Genomic DNA, 16,782 nt, shown 5'->3' on the forward strand with positions numbered 1-16,782 from the left:
CTTACAAACTATAAAGACACAACTCAGTCTTATAAATCAACTTTCACACAATACCCATCCAGGGGCATACCGCTCACACTACTCAAAACATTCTATCTACCAACTTATTCACCTTTTTCAAAGCTCCTTCTCTGACTCAACCGACTAACACTATTAAAAGTATTTAGATCACTACCGCTCCTCATGACCCAATCCCCTACACTTTCATCAAACGCTTTTACTCAGATCTAAACCCATTCATCTGGTCTATGATAACCACTTAATTCTCATCAGGTTCTGTCCCTAATCTCTGGAAACACAATATCATACAGCCAAGACTGAAAGACCAGACTAAACATCATTCAGACAGTTGCAATTACCGGCCTATTGCCAATTTACAATTTCTCTGGGAAAGATTGCTGAATCATTAGCTAATCTACAATCCAGGACTTTCTCTCAAAAAACAAACGTACTACACCCAAATCAGATAGGATTCTGAACACATTATTGCACTGAAACTGCCTTATTAGGCATCATCACTTACATACACTTTCATCTGGATAATTTATTTATTTGTTTATTGCATTTGTACCCCACATTTTCCCACCTATTTGCAGGCTCAATGTGGCTTACATAGTACCGTCAAGGTATTTGCCCAGTCGGTTGATAACAGATACAAGGTTGTATAGTGATCGTATGAGTTATAAGTGGAGGGTCACAAGGGATGAAGATTGCATGTTGTCCAGTACGATTATAGTCATGCTGTGTTGTGGGTGAAGATAAAAACAAATCGGTGCTTTTATTATCACTAGACCTCTCCGCTGCTTTTGACTTAGTAGATCACACTAATCCTATTAGACAGACTGGTATAAGAGAGATACAGCCCTAGAATGGTTTCAGTTCTACTTTTCTAACTGGTGTTATACAGTTAATTTCCAAAACAATAAATAACAGAATTCTCAATAACATTAGGGATCACCTCAAGGATCTTTTTATCACCAACACTTTTCAACATTTTTCTATCACCCCTACTTACTCTCGCCCAATCCTGAGGTTTCATGGCCTTCGTCTAAGCAGACAACATTCAGATCTTACATACTTTAGACCCAAACAACACCCATATGATCCATACCATTAACCATAATCTGATTCAGTTAACCAACTGGTTAAGAGATATAGGCATCCTTTTTTCTAACTTTGCATCGATCACTTTATCTTCGCACGTTCTTCTTAGCTCTGTCCCAATCAGTCCTCAATCACAAGTTAAGGTATTGGGTGTCATTCTGTATAATAAATTATCCTTCCAGCCACATATTTCTATGATAATCAAAAAATGTTTTTTTCAGGCTCCGACAGATCTGTTCAATCAGATCATTACTAACCCCGCTCCCTTTCACCATAAACATACTGATCCATTCATTCATTATCAGTTAGTTAGGCTATTGTAATACACTCTGTGCAGGTCTCAGGGCTTGTGATATTTGACGGCTACAACTAATCCTAAATACAGCCATAAAGCTGATAATGGGTTCAAGAAAATGTGAACATGTTACACCCCTTTTGAAATCAGCCCATTGGTTACCACTACCACACTGTATTGTCTGTATGACAGTACTCCTAGTATAGAAGAGATTCACCATAATAGTGAGCCACCATACTTTTCTCAAATGTTAAAGAACCCTAAGATCCTCGACTCAAAATCAGTTAACTATGCCTTTGTTTCAAGAAATTTTCCATGAAAATACAAGGCATGCTATCTTTTCCATCCAAGGTCCACTAAACTGGAATAAATTGCCTCAATCTCTTTGACACTAGGCATTGCTAGAAAACTTTAAAACAGAACTTAAACCCTTCCTATTTGCTGCTGCCTATGGCTCTGTTACTTGAGACAAATTGCCATAGTGGTCCAGAGATGAGCCTCAACGATTTTACCCCCCTCCTTATGTATTATCCTATCTATCATATTAATATTGTTGTTCAGCCTCCTCCTTCCCTCTATGTCATGTTCAATCTCCATCTCCCCTTTTTTCTGCCCTTTTTCTCTTAGACTGTAACCCCCCTATTATGTTTCTTTTTCTGCCCTTCTTTTTAGACTGGTAAGCCGCCCAGAAAATAAATAAATAGTAAATTCTTATAACTTGAACTTGTATTGTATGAGCAGTTTATATATTCTGCTCTTTAGCATAAAAGCTTAATTAATAAGAGTTTCTTAGTCAAGAAGATTTTCAGACCAAAATGTTAAAAACATTCTAACACAATAACATCACAATCTAACAACTAATGAAACGATTACATTTTGCATTAAAGTTAATCCAACCTTTGCCTTGAGAGCAAATACATTTTAAGACCTTTCCCTAAATAAAACTACAGTGTAACTGAACCGGATACTATTCCAAATTGAAGCACATTGAAAAATGATGAAACGTTTCCAAATCAATTTACAGTTTCCATTCTTTATAGAAGGAAGTTTATCTGACAGCATTAAGACTGGGATATTATCTCTGAACGTAAGCCACAAATGCTTTTGTAAACCAAGCACGCAAGTTTGAAAAAGATTTGATTCTCAACTTTGAACCAATGTAACTCATTTAAAAGAGGAGTAGCTTCACTATATCTGCCTAACCTAAAAAGTAATCTAGCAATTGAGCTTCTTTTTCAGGTTCATATTTAAAGAGCAGTAAGTGAGTTGCAATAGTCCAGATTAGGTAGTAAAATAGCCTGGGCAATTATTCTAAAAGTAGTTGAGTTCAGTGATGATCTTATAGATCTTAATGCTGAAGAGAAAAAAGAATATCTTGCCCAAAAGATATCACCAACAGGAAATTTACGCCCTATTTAATCTTTTACAAGACGAGTCTGAGAGAAATTGTAACTTGGGTATTTTAAGAAAACAATTAATAGAAAGTGGTCTGACCAGATTAAAGGTTCCCAAGAGGAATTATCGATCATAGGATCTGAATCTAAACCTTCTGTAAAGTTAATAAAATCCAAAGAATGTCCCTTATATGAGTTGATTGAAAATTCTCCGCTCTGGAGTCCTCAGAGTCTTCCAGAGCAGAGAATATCCTGTCTTTCTGGTCTGCCTGTTTATTTATTCTTCTGCTCTAGGAAGAGCAACTTTCCTGATAACTCCCAATCTGAACCACTATTCTGGATCAGGTTCATGAACTACTACTACTACTTGACATTTCTACAGCGCTACTAGGGTTACGCAGCACTGTACAATTTAACATAGAACCTATGTTGTCACTATGGGGCTAATTTTATAAAACATATTCTATGTGTAATGCATATTTCATCAGTGCATAATTGCTGACATTTACAGAGACACAGTTTGGGTGCAGTTGTAATGTATGTGTATATCTACATTCAGATCACATGCACACATTTAAATCTCCGGTGAGACAGCATTTTACAAAACCAGAGCACTGCATCAATGACTTTTATGGTGAGAATACTTAAAAGGAAATTTTAAGACAATCCAGGAACATAAGACCTTTGAAGTCAAAATGATGAAATATTTTGACACCTACCAAACAGGACTTAAAGATCTGGGTTTTCTATCCCATTATAAACTATAAAATTATACTGCTTTGTCACCCTCTGATCACCCATCCATTTCTCCCTGCCTCTCACCCTCCCAGCTCTCCCTGTTTCTCACTTAACTCCCCCCCCCCCCCCTTCCTGTGAGACTGTCATTGGAATGCTTTTGTGTTTCACTTATATATTCTGATATTTATCAACACTTGCTTATTTCAGATCTGAAGAAGGTGGTATTGCCTTTCAATTTTAATCAAAAAAATGTATAAATCCCTCCCCCTGTTTGCTAAGCCAAGCTAGCTGTGGCGGTGTGCTAATGCTGACACTGCCCATTCACTTTGAATGTTAGTCCAATACATAAGTACATATGTATTGCCATACTGGGAAAGACCAAAGGTCCATCAAGTCCAGCATCCTGTTTCTAACAGTGGCCAATCCAGGTCACAGATACCTGGCAAGATCCCAAAAAAGTACAAAACATTTTATACTGCTTATCCCAGAAATAGTGGATTTTCCCCAAGTCCATTGGGGTCTATGGACTTCTCCTTTAGGAAGCCGTCCAAACAAATATATCATCTTATATGATTTTGTTTTATTTCTATTTATTACCTTTAAATATGAAGAACTATCTTTTTTTAATTTTACTACTGTATTGTCAGTAAGTAAAAAGGTTCAAGACTTGCAAGCCCTGATGTTTGAAGAAAACTTGGGATATTGTTGCTATTACGTACTGGAAAGAGAAGACTGAATCTATATCCATAAGGGGGTTTACCTACAGACCTCCTGCGCAAACGGAGAAGTTAGACAAGGATCTGATAGAAGATATTCAAAAGATTGGTATGAAAGGGGAGGTGCTACAGTTGGGAGATTTCAATTTGTCTGTCGTGGATTGGAACGTCCTGTCTGTGGAATCGGAGATTGTGGATGCCTGTCTAAGTGCCTTGCTCAGACAAATGGTGACGGAACCCACGAGGGAAGGGTCGATGCTGGATCTAGTGCTCACGAATGGAGGTAGTGTTTCCGATATCCGGGTGGGTGCCCACCTACGTAATACTGATCATCACACCGTATGGTTTGATATAAGGGCGAAGGCGGAGTGCGGACGCACAAAACTCAAAGTACTGGATTTCAGACGTACTGATTTTGATAAAATAGGAGAATACCTGAAGAAGGAGCTGTTGGCGTGGGAAGACATAGGAGAAGTGGAAAAACTGTGGTTCAACCTAAAGGCTGCTATAAATATGGCGACTGATCTTTTTGTGAGGAAAGTAAAGAAAAACAAGAGAAGCAGGAAGCCTATATGGTTCTCCAAACAAGTAGCTAAAAAAATAAGAGCACAAGAGGTTTTGTTCAAGAAATACAAAAGAACGCAACAAGAGGATCACGGAAAAGATTATTGGATTAAACTCAAAGAAGCGAAGAGGGAAATACGGCTAGCAAAAGCGCGAGCGGAAGAAAAAATGGCTAAAGATATAAAGAGAGGTGACAACTTTTTTTCAGATATATTGGAGAAAGGACAAGAGATAGGAATGGAAGTGCGAGACTGAAAGATAATGAGAATGGCTATGGTGAGAGTGATGAAGATAAAGCGAACATGCTAAACAATTATTTCTCTTCGGTGTTCACGGAGGAAAATCCTGAAGGACCGTGGTTGGCTGCCAAGGGAACATCTGGGAATGGAGTGGATACTGCGCTGTTTACGGAAGAAAGAGTTTATAATCAGCTGGAGAATCTGAAGGTTGGACAAAGCTATGGGGCCAGATGGGATACATCCCAGGATACTTGAGGAGCTCAGAGAGGTCCTGGCAGGACCTCTTAAAGATTTATTTAATAGATCTTTAGGGACAGTAGAGGTTCCACGAGATTGGAGATGAGCGGATGTGGTCCCTCTTCACAAAAGTGGAGACAGGGAAGAAGTGGGAAACTACAGACCAGTAAGTCTCACGTCGGTGGTAGGAAAAATAATGGAGTCGCTGCTGAAAGAAAGGATAGTTAACTTTCCAGAAGCTGACAGGTTACAGGACCCGAGGCAACATGGCTTTACCAAAGGAAATCCTGCCAAACGAATCTTACTGACTTTTTTGACTGGGTGACCAAAGAACTGGATGAGGGACGTGCGCTAGATTATTTATTTTATTTATTTATTGCATTTGTACCCCACATTATCCCACCTTTTGCAGGCTCAATGTGGCTTACAGGGTGTTAATATGGTATAGTCCCATTACATAATCTTAGATACAGTTGGTAATAAACTGGAGGTAGAAGAGGAATTAGTTAGAAGGTGTTAGGTAAGGTCGTGTTAGAGGTGTTTTAAAGCGTTTGGGTGGTATACGGAGTAATTTATTTCATCAAGGATTATTTTTGTAGGCCTTGTTGAAGAGATATGTCTCATAGATTTGCGAAAGCTGGTTAAGTTGTCCATGGTTTTCAGGGTCAGGGTAGTGCGTTCCATAACTGTTGTGCTTTTGTACGCAAAGGTAGTAGCGTATGCCTGTTTTGTATTTAATTCCTTTACAGCTGGGGAAGTTCAAATTGAGGAACTTGCGGGCTGATCTTCTGGCATTTCTGGGTGGTAAGTCTATTAGGTTCAGCATGTAGAGTGGGGCCTCTGCGTGAATGATTTTGTATACGGTCGTGCAGATCTTGAACTCAATTCGCTCCTTGAGCGGGAGCCAGTGCAGTTTCTCTCTTAGGGGCTTGTATTTGGTTTTTCCAAAAATGAGATGGGCTGCGGTGTTCTGGGCTGTTTGGAGTTTTTAAATGGTCTGTTCTTTGCATCCTACGTACAGAGCATTGCAATAGTCCAGGTGACTTATCACTAGTGACTGTACTAGGGTGCGGAAGACGTATCTTGGGAAAAAAGGTTTTATTCTTTTGAGTTTCCACATCGAGTAGAACATTTTTTTCGTTGTGTTCTTCACGTGGTATCAAGTGTGAGGTTTCGATCAATAGTGACTCCCAGAATTTTCAGATTTTCTGAGATGGGGAGTGTGCAGTAAGGTGTGGTTATGGTAGGGTAGTTGTTTGTGTTGTATTGGGAAATGAGAACCAGACATTGAGTTTTTTCCGCGTTCAGTTTTAACTTGAATGAGTCCGCCCAAGCGTGCATGATTTGGAGGCTCTGATTGATCTCGCTGGTTATTTCGTTTAGGTTACTTTTGAACGGGATGTGGATCGTAACATCGTCCGCATATATGTAGGGGTTAAGGTTCTGATTGGCTAGTAGTTTGGCTAGTGGTATCATCATCAGGTTGAAAATAGATGTAATCTACTTGGACTTCAGCAAAGCCTTTGATACGGTCCCCTACAGAAGACTCGTGAATAAGCTGAAAGGGTTGAACTTAGGACCGAAAGTGGTGAACTGGATAAGAAACTGGTTGACCGACAGGTGGCAGAGGGTGGTGGTAAATGGAATCCGCTCGGAGAAAAGGAAGGTGAGCAGTGGAGTTCCTCAGGGGTTGGTGCTGTGGCCTATTCTGTTTAATATATTTGTGGGAGATATTGCTGAAGGGCTGGAAGGAAAGGTGTGCCTTTTTGCGGATGACAAGAAAATAGCCAATAGAGTGGATACCCTGGAGGGAGTTGAAACGATGAGAAGGGATCTCCGAACGTTAGAAGAATGGTTGAGGGTCTGGCAGTTAAAATTTAATTAAATAATCATTCTAAACCCCCAAACCTCTGTTCAAAAACATTCATAAAATCAAAACATCAAACTTGTGAAAGTGTGCAAACTCAATTTTTTGTTTTTTTATGCTAAATGTGCTCAGTATTAGGGTATACCCTTATTGCATCATTCCATTTCTTTCGTTCCATTTAATAAATATGATGAATTTTCCAACCAGCAAGCATTGTATAGGTTTTTCAGAAAGCTTAAGCTCAGGGCATATTTTGGTAATAAAACTGATGATCGTCAAACACCAGAGGACATATTACTTTCAGTAGTAAATATCGCCTGCCATCGACGTGGATGCCACCGGGTCCACCGGACCCAGTTTTAGAGACATTCCAAAAATTGGTGCTAAATGATATTCAAATAATGGAGGATAATTGTCTTTACTCCAGATCTAATTTGACTAAAGCACAACAAGTTGCATTAAGACAATTAAAGCAGGATGGTTCTATTATAATACACAAAGCTGATAAAGGGGGAGAAAAGTTATCCAAGACATGATCAAATATGAGGCTGAAGCAGGGCACCAGCTAGGAGATCAGGCTTTCTACAGGAGGTTGGAAGGAGACCCAACTCTACAATATCAAATAGAGGTGAAAGAGATTTTACAGGCAGCGAACATACGGGGCATCATTTCAAGCAAAGAATTACAATATTTATACTTGGCCCATCTACGGGTCCTCCAAATACGGTTCGCACCCAAAATTCATAAGACTTTAGTGGATCCACCGGGCAGACCCATTGTGGCCAGCAATGGCAGCTTGAATGAACCACTGTCCCAGTATGTGGATTTTCATTTACAGCCAGCAGTACTAGCTGTTCCATCATATGTAAGCGATTCATCCCATTTAATAACCATGCTGCGAGATCTACCTACTATGGAAGAACGGATTACCCTGGTAACTATGGATGTAAGATCGCTTTACACCGTCATGCCCCAGCAGCAAGCGTTGGAACCTATTGACAAGCAACTGAATAGTATGGAGTATTCGGGGGAAAATATCCTTGTTAAATCAAATGGCAACACAGGTCATTCAGAAGAATTACTTTCGGTTCAAAGATCAGCATTATCTACAAACATGTGGGGTGGTTATGCGTGCCACGGTAGCCCCCACTATAGCGTGTTTGTACATGGCTTATTTTGAACAGGAATATGTCTATCAATCAAGGTTTTGCCATCGTATAGTGCTATGGAAGTACATAGTACATTGACTATGTACTTCTGATCTGGAAAGGTAAAACAAAAGGATCTACAAACCGTTCTTATTATTTCTTAATGCATGTGACCCACACATCATCTTTGAATCAGCCATATCTATAGAACAGATCACTTACCTGGCTATAATGATCATGGTGCAGCAGGGGAGGCTTCAAACCCAAGCACATCGTAAGCCCCTGATACTAATTCGATTCTCCATTATAGCAGTTTTCCATGCAAGGTCCCAAAAAGAAGGTATCCTATTGGGTCAATTTTTAAGGCTAAGGAAATTATGTCAATCTAAAGAACTATTTGACAGACATGCTACTGAGCTGTACTATCGACTTAGACACCAGGGTTACCCCTAAGACTGTATTAAGAGGCATATAAGAGAACCAGGAACGCTCAAAGACAGTGGTTACTGCAACCTCGTACTACACCCCGAAGAGAGAATAATGACCGCATGGTATGCGTTTACCCTTCTCTACACAAACTAAACAGATTAAAGGGATCATTCGCAAACATTGGCCCATACTACAATTACATGAGATGCCACGGATATTTGTTTTGCACACACCAGATCTAGAAATTTGGGTGAAATGCTGAGGAATAGAAGTGGACGATTGAATGACCCTGATGAAGGGGGTCATGGCATATGCCAACATTGTGTATATTGTCGGTATGCATGGATCACTTCATCAGTAAAACACCCAGTCACAGAGAGAGAATACATGTTACGGAATAATACCAACTGTGAATCAACACGGGTCGTATATGGGATTCAATGTCCCTGCAAATTGTGGTATATTGGTCAGACTAAACGAAGGGTGAAAGATCGAATTGCGGAACACCTAAGTAATTTGCGATGCAGTAAAGAAGCACCACCCCTGGTTACACATTGGCGCAGGGCGGCTCATGCAGAAGTGGCTCTCCGGTTTGTAGTACTATACCAATTACCAGCTGACTTTAATGGTGATGTTATGGCAACGCTGATACGGAGGGAACAGTGGATGATTTATCAGTGGCGCACTGTGATCCCGCATGGACTGAATAAGGAGATCGATTGGTGGACTGTGACACACCCCTCGGTAGTTTAAAAGGGATTGCTACTACTACTACTATTATTTAGCATTTCTATAGCGCTACAAGGCGTACACAGCGCTGCACAAACATAGAAGAAAGACAGTCCCTGCTCAAAGAGCTTACAATCTCGGATAGCGTGCATGCTGTTACTGCGCATGTACCGGTGTTTTCATGCCAGTTGAGAGGAGGCGAGGCTGATTCATCACAGGTTAGCCACTAAGAATTTATAAGATAGACTATGAATACAATACAACTTCTGAGATAATAACAAAGTGACCAATGTTGTATCTATCCATATTTAATTTTAGAAAATTATAGATTATGGTCGAATATGGAATTCTTAGATTTTAACTAGTTGTTTGGTTTCAATTTGTTCCTAGTCCACAGGTTCCCCTGAGGACGCTTAGGGCGAAACGTGTATACATGTCGGGAACTGCTGATATGATGCCACAATAACATCAAGGACTATGAATACCTCAGAGAATTTAAGAAACACACATTAAAGAAATCACGAATTTGGGGCTTACCCAGCAAGAGTGGAGTCATCTGTTCAAGCAGAGAGATAAGTACCCTGCTACGTGGTATAAGTGAGAACCAATGACAAATGAAAAATATTTTAATAAGAACTGAATATTAGAAAAAACACCACGGCAGGCGGTAGGGTGCTATGATGTTATAAAGGGAAAACCCCTAAAATCTGGATGACCAGCCAATGCAATAAGGGTATACCCTAATACTGAGCACATTTAGAATAAAAAAAACAAAAAATTGAGTTTGCACATTTTCACAAGTTTGATGTTTTGATTTTATGAATGTTTGAACAGAGGTTTGGGGGTTTAGAATGATTATTTAGTTAATAATACCGAAACCCAGACCAGTATATACACCCCAGTGGAGAACGTACTATATAGTTAAAATTTAATGCCAAGAAATGTAGAGTGATGCACTTGGGGTGTGGAAACCCAAAAGAGAGATACCGAACTCAGGAGAGAGTCCTTGGGGTGTTGTGTCGGAGATCTGAAGGTGAAGAAACATGCGACAAGGCGACGGCCGTGGCCAGAAGGATGCTAGGCTGCCTAGAGAGGGGCATAACCAGCAGAAGAAATGAGGTGTTGATGCCCCTCTACAAGTCATTGGTGAGGACCCACTTGGAGTACTGTGTTGTATTTTGCTAAAGATGTAAAAAGACTGGAAGTGGTGCAAAGAAAAGCTACAAAATGGTATGGGATTTGTGTTGCAAACCTTACGAGGAGAGGACTTGCTGACCTGAACATGTATATCTTGGAAGAAAGAAGAAACAGGGGAGATATGACACAGACATTCAAATATTGAAAGGTATTAATCTGCAAATAAACCTTTTCCGGAGACAGGAAGGCGGTAGGACTAGAGGACGTGAATTGAGGTTGAAGGGGGACAGACTCATGACTAATGTCAGGAAGTATTTTTTCACGGAGAGGGTGGTGGATATGTGGAATGCCCTCCCGCGGGAAGTGGTGGAGATGAAAACGGTAATGGAATTCAAACATGCGTGGGATAAACACAAATGAATCCTGTTTAGAAGGAATAGTTCTGTGGAATCTTAGCAGAGATTGGGTGGCGACGCCGGTAATTGGAAACAAAACGGGAGCTAGACAGACTTCTATGGTCTACGCCATGATCGTGACTGGATAGGGATGGACTGGAGTGTAAATTTTAAAGGGCTTCGATGTTAGCTTCAGAACTTAGTACAAGAACAGTACTGGACAGATTTCTACGGTCTGTGCCCTGAGAAAGGTAAGGAAAATCAAACTCGGGTATACATATAAAGTATCACATACCATGTAAATGAGTTTATCTTGTTGGGCAGACTGGGTGGACCGTACAGGTCTTTATCTGCCGTCATTTACTATGTTACTATCAGGCTTATTTTCAAAAAAGAAGGACGCCCATCTTTCGACACAAATCGGGAGATGGGCGTCCTTCTCTCAGGGTCGCCCAAATCGGCATAATCGAAACCCGATTTTGGGCGTCTCCAACTGCTTCCCGTCGTGGAGATGACCAAAGTTCCCGGGGGCGTGTCGGAGGCGTAGCGAAGGTGGGACTGGGGTGTGCCTAACAGATGGGCGTCCTCGAGCAATAATGGAAAAAAGAAGGGCATCCCTGATGAGCACTTGGCCGACTTTACTTGGTCCATTTTTTTCTTATGACCAAGCCTCAAAAAGGTGCCCGAACTGACCAGATGACCACCGGAGGGAATCTGGGATGACCTCCCCTGACACTCCCAGTGGTGACTAACCCCCTCCCACCCTGAAAAAATCAACTTTAAAAACTTTTTTGCCAGCCTCAAATATACTCAGGTCCATCGCAACAGTAGGCAGGTCCCTGGGGGGAGGTGTGTGTGTGTCAGCGGAGGCATAGCGAAGGCATGGACATCCTTCTTTCAAACATTCTGGACGTCCTGAACTGCCCCCACCCCCACAGGGACAGCCAAATTTAAAGGGAGTGGAGTGGCCTAGTGGTTAGAGCACTGGTCTTGCAATCCAGAGGTGGCCGGTTCAAATCCCACTGCTGCTACCTGTGATCCAAAACCTAAATAAATAAATAAAGGGGGTGTCTGAGGCATAGCAAAGGCATGGATGTCCTTCTCACAGAAACATCCACATTTTGGATGTCCTCAACTGCCCGTCACTGGGACGGAGGCATAGCGAAGGCGCCTAACACTTGGATTTCCTTCACCCATACTTAAAAAAAAAAAAAAAAAAGACGTCCCTGACGAGCACTTGAACGTTTTCACCTGGACTTGTGTCTTTTTAAGGTTGTAGACGGCAATTTATTTAAGGTTGTCGACGGCTATTATACACGTAGCTTGTGTGTGTGTACGAAGCCGTCTTTGGCATGCGCAGAGCAGCCACTCATAACGATTGGCTGCTCTGCACTGGCTTCCCCTCCTTAGGAAGGAAATCGTGTGCAAATGAACTAACAGCGAGCAGCTCATTTGCATGCGATTTCCTTCATGCACGCCCGTTCCTTTCCAAATCGCTAAGGGATCGGTAAGGGAAGGGCTTTTTCCGTTCAGTTAGTGCATGAGTTAGTCCACTGCAGTGCCCCCTAGGGTGCCCAGTTGGTGTCTTGGCATGTCAGGGGGACCAGTGCACTACGAATGCTGGATTTGGTCGTTTTTACTCTACCAAAACCCTCATCCACACCCTTGTCACCTCTCGTTTAGACTACTGCAATCTGCTTCTTGCTGGCCTCCCACTTAGTCACCTCTCCCCTCTCCAATCGGTTCAAAACTCTGCTGCCCGTCTCGTCTTCTGCCAGGGTCGCTTTACTCATACTACCCCTCTCCTCAAGTCGTTTCACTGGCTCCCTATCCATTTTCGCATCCTGTACTCATTCTGCTGCTCCCCAGTATCTCTCCACACTCGTCCTTCCCTACACCCCTTCCCGTGCACTCCGCTCCATGGATAAATCCTTCTTATCTGTTCCCTTCTCCACTACTGCCAACTCCAGACTTCGCGCCTTCTGTCTCGCTGAACCCTACGCCTGGAATAAACTTCCTGAGCCCCTACATCTTGCCCCATCCTTGGCCACCTTTAAATCTAGACTGAAAGCCCACCTCTTTAACATTGCTTTTGACTCGTAACCACTCGCCTCCACCCACCCTCCTCTCCTCCTTCCTGTACACATTAATTTGATTTGATTACTTTATTTTTTGTCTATTAGATTGTAAGCTCTTTGAGCAGGGACTGTCTTTCTTCTATGTTTGTGCAGCGCTGCGTACACCTTGTAGCGCTATAGAAATGCTAAATAGTAGTAGTAGTAGTTTTTGAGATGGGAGTCCTCTGTTTCCATTATCGCCAAAATCCGGGAACGACCATCTCTAAGGTCGACCATCTCAACATTTAGGTCGACCATCTCTAAGGTTGACCTAAATGTTGAGATTTGGGCGTCCCCGACCATATTATCTTCTTTCGATAATACAGGTTTCCCCGCCCCTTCGTGGGGATGTCCTGCGAGGACGCCCTCAGGAAATCTTGGGCGCCCCATTTGATTATGCCCCTCCACGTATTCATTGAGGGGAGGACAAAGATTGGTGCAAGGATAACACCAAAAAGGAAAGACATGAAAATGGACCAGCATTTGGCAAAATGACCTGTCCTTCAGAGCCAACAGAAGTGCCCAAATATACTTTGACCAGTTTTTTTTCAAAGTGACTTACAGAGAAAACACTAAGGGCCCCTTCTACCAAGCTGCGGCAAAAGGGGGCTGGTGCTGGTGTCTGCACGTGTTTTACATGTGCGCCAAGACCCCCCTTTTACCACAGCTGGTAAAAGAGAAATCTCACTTTCCTACAGGAAATGGCATGGCAGCAAGTAAAGGACTTGCCGAGCGGCAATTTGGGGGGGCAGCCCTTACTGCCACCCATTGAGGTGGCATAAGTGTTCCTGTGTTAACCCGGGTATACTCCGATGCTACAAAAATAAATAAATGTTTGTAGCGCCAGAAATGACGGTAGTGAGCACCACTTAGTAAAAGGAGCCTTAAGGGATCAATATTCAGCTATCGATGGTCAGCGTTTTGCTCACCACCGTCAGCATTATTCCTGGACATTCAAAGCTTGGACCTGTGGGGCTTCAGCTTTGAATACCTGGTTATTTTTAAGCTGAATTACAAAATGCCACTTAAGTGGCCATGGGTTGCTGCATAAAAACGGGACAGAATTTATGTGGTCCTATTTATATGGACACACTAACTTATTATCGCAGTAACAACTACTCTCTGCTCCCCAGACACGTCCCCTCCAACAAAAATATTTTTTAATGTGCAGGTAGTGCGTACTGATCTGGAACTTACCGCAGAATGCCTGAGTGCATCCTATGGTAAGCAACTCTAAGTTGTGGTAAGCACGTGCTAGCACTTACCACAGCTTATTAAAAGGTCCCCAAAATTAACTGTAATAATCCCTCCCCCTCCTGAGAAAAACTCCTTATCTGAAGAACTGTGAGCAATATTTTAATCCACAGGTTTGAACTGACTGCGTTTTGGAATATAAAGATGGGAGTTCAAATCTGTCATATTTTCTACAGTGACTTTTCATTTAGAATATCTATTGATGGAAAAGTGAGTTAAGCTCAATATATGAACGGTCAATAAATCTTGTCAACATCTTTTGATTGGTGTTACATCTAGAGCAGTGGTTCCAAAACCTGTCCTGGGGAACCACGAGCTAGTCAGATTTTCAGGATAGCCACAATAAATATGCATGAGTTATATCTGCATGCCTACTTCCTTCATTATGCAAAAATCTCTCATGAATATTCATTACCTCTTCTTAGTAACTTTAACCGTTTTCAATATGTAACAAAACTTTATTTATTCAGTGCTTCTTTTACAAATTACATAGTCTTAAAACCCTCCTTATCCTCACTGTTTCAATTACATCACATACATACTAACCATGCACTTCTCTAAATTTCTAACTACATTCAACCCTAAAAATCCATAATCATCACAGTGTGAGTAATACACATTAACTCATATCCATCGCAGAGTGAAGCATATAAGCAGAGGAGGGATTGATTATCGAGGAACTGCTTGGCCGGAGGAAATAGAGCAGAGTTCTACATAACAAAGTGAAACAGCACGGGGAGTTGGGAGTTTACTTCTGATCAGCTTGTGTTTTAAGTTTGGTGGCTGTCGGTAAGCCAGTACTGGTGGGGATGGGAATATCTCTTTCAGTAATTCATCTTCCTAGAGTAGGGGCTGTAGGTCTCTTATGATTTTCCTCAGTTTCTCCAGCTCTGGGTTGTATGTCACTACAAGGGGAATTCTGTCTGTGGCTTTTTTTTCTTTGTACTGTACCAAATTTTCCCTGGGTGTTTTGAGGGAGGAGGCAATATTCTTGGAGTTTATTTTGGGGTTGTAGCCTTTCTGTTTGAAGGATGCAGTCAGGGTTTCAAGGTGTCTGTCTCTATCCTCTGGGTCCGAGCAGATATCTTGGGGCTTGGCTGTAAATAATGGATCTTTTTGTATGTGAAGGATGGAAGCTGGAGTTGTGGAGGTAGCTGCATCTGTCTGTGGGTTTCTTGTATATAGATGTTTGTATACAGCCATCACTGATTGAGACTGTGGTGTCCAAAAAATTGACTTTTTCTGGGGAGTAGTCAATTTTGAATCTGATTGTAGGATGGTATGTATTGAAGGAATAGTAAAATTGTTTCAGAGTTTCTTCCCCCTCCGTCCAAATCATAAAAATGTCATTGATGTACCGGTAGTATTTTAGAGGTTTGGTTTGGTATGTATTCAGAAATGTCTCTTCAAGCTCAGCCACAAAAAGGTTGGCATATTGGGGTGCTGTCCTGGTGCCCATCGCAGTGCCCATTATTTGTAGATCATTGTTAAAGCAGAAGTAGTTGTGAGTTAAAATAAATTTGATTAATTTTGTAACAGTTTCTGGTGAGTATTGATGGTCCAGTGTGGATCTTTTTAGGAGTCTCCCACATGCAGCTATGCCATCCGTATGTGGAATGTTGCTGTATAGTGATTCTACATCCATCGTGACCAGAAGGGTGTTTGGTGGTAATTGCTTGATATTTTTCAATTTATTCAGAAAGTCTGTGGTGTCTTGTATGAAGCTGTTAGTTTTGTGTACGAGAAGTTTCAGAATTCCCTCTATGAATATCACCCAGATATTTCCTCCGTGAGTGTGCCAATGCCTGATATGATTGGTCTGACAGGACTTAATAAGGATCTGGGTTTTCTAGCCCATTATAAACCATAAAGTTGCATTTCTCTGTTTATCACCCTCCCCTCACCTACCAACACCCATCCTGTTAGAATATCAATGAAATGCTTTGATGTCCCCATGCATACCCCCACCCTCCCACTCTGTCAGACTGTCAAAGTAATGCTTTGATGTTTCTCTTATATATACTATCTGCTACCACATTTGCTTATTTCCGATCTGACGAAGAAGGGCAACCTTCAAAAGCTAATCAAGAAATGTATTAAGTTATGTCCAATAAAAAAGGTATCATCTTATTTTCTTTTCCATGTTTAATTTTGTTTGATTTCTATTGATAACCTTTAATATACTACAAATAAAATAGTTATCTAAGCAATGGACAAATCAAACTTAATTGAGTTGAAAGAGGAAGGAAAGAAACAGAGGGATGCCTAGGTTACAATGGGAATGATTATGTCACTTAGGGGGTCTTTTACAAAGGTGCACTAAAAATTCACATGCGCTAAATGCTAAGATACCCATAGGAATATAATGGGCATCTTAGCATTTAGGGTACATTAATTTTTAGTGAGCATTAAAAACGCT

The 16,782-nt window shown here is 41.3% G+C and overlaps 1 protein-coding gene across 1 annotated transcript in view; it reads right to left on the reverse strand.

Moving 5' to 3' along the window:
- Positions 1 to 16,782, reverse strand: part of CNTNAP1 (contactin associated protein 1) — a 394,500-nt gene that overhangs the window by 40,430 nt on the left and 337,288 nt on the right. The window lies entirely within an intron of this gene.

Source organism: Microcaecilia unicolor, chromosome 12, assembly GCF_901765095.1.
Source record: "Microcaecilia unicolor chromosome 12, aMicUni1.1, whole genome shotgun sequence".
NCBI lineage: Eukaryota > Metazoa > Chordata > Amphibia > Gymnophiona > Siphonopidae > Microcaecilia > Microcaecilia unicolor.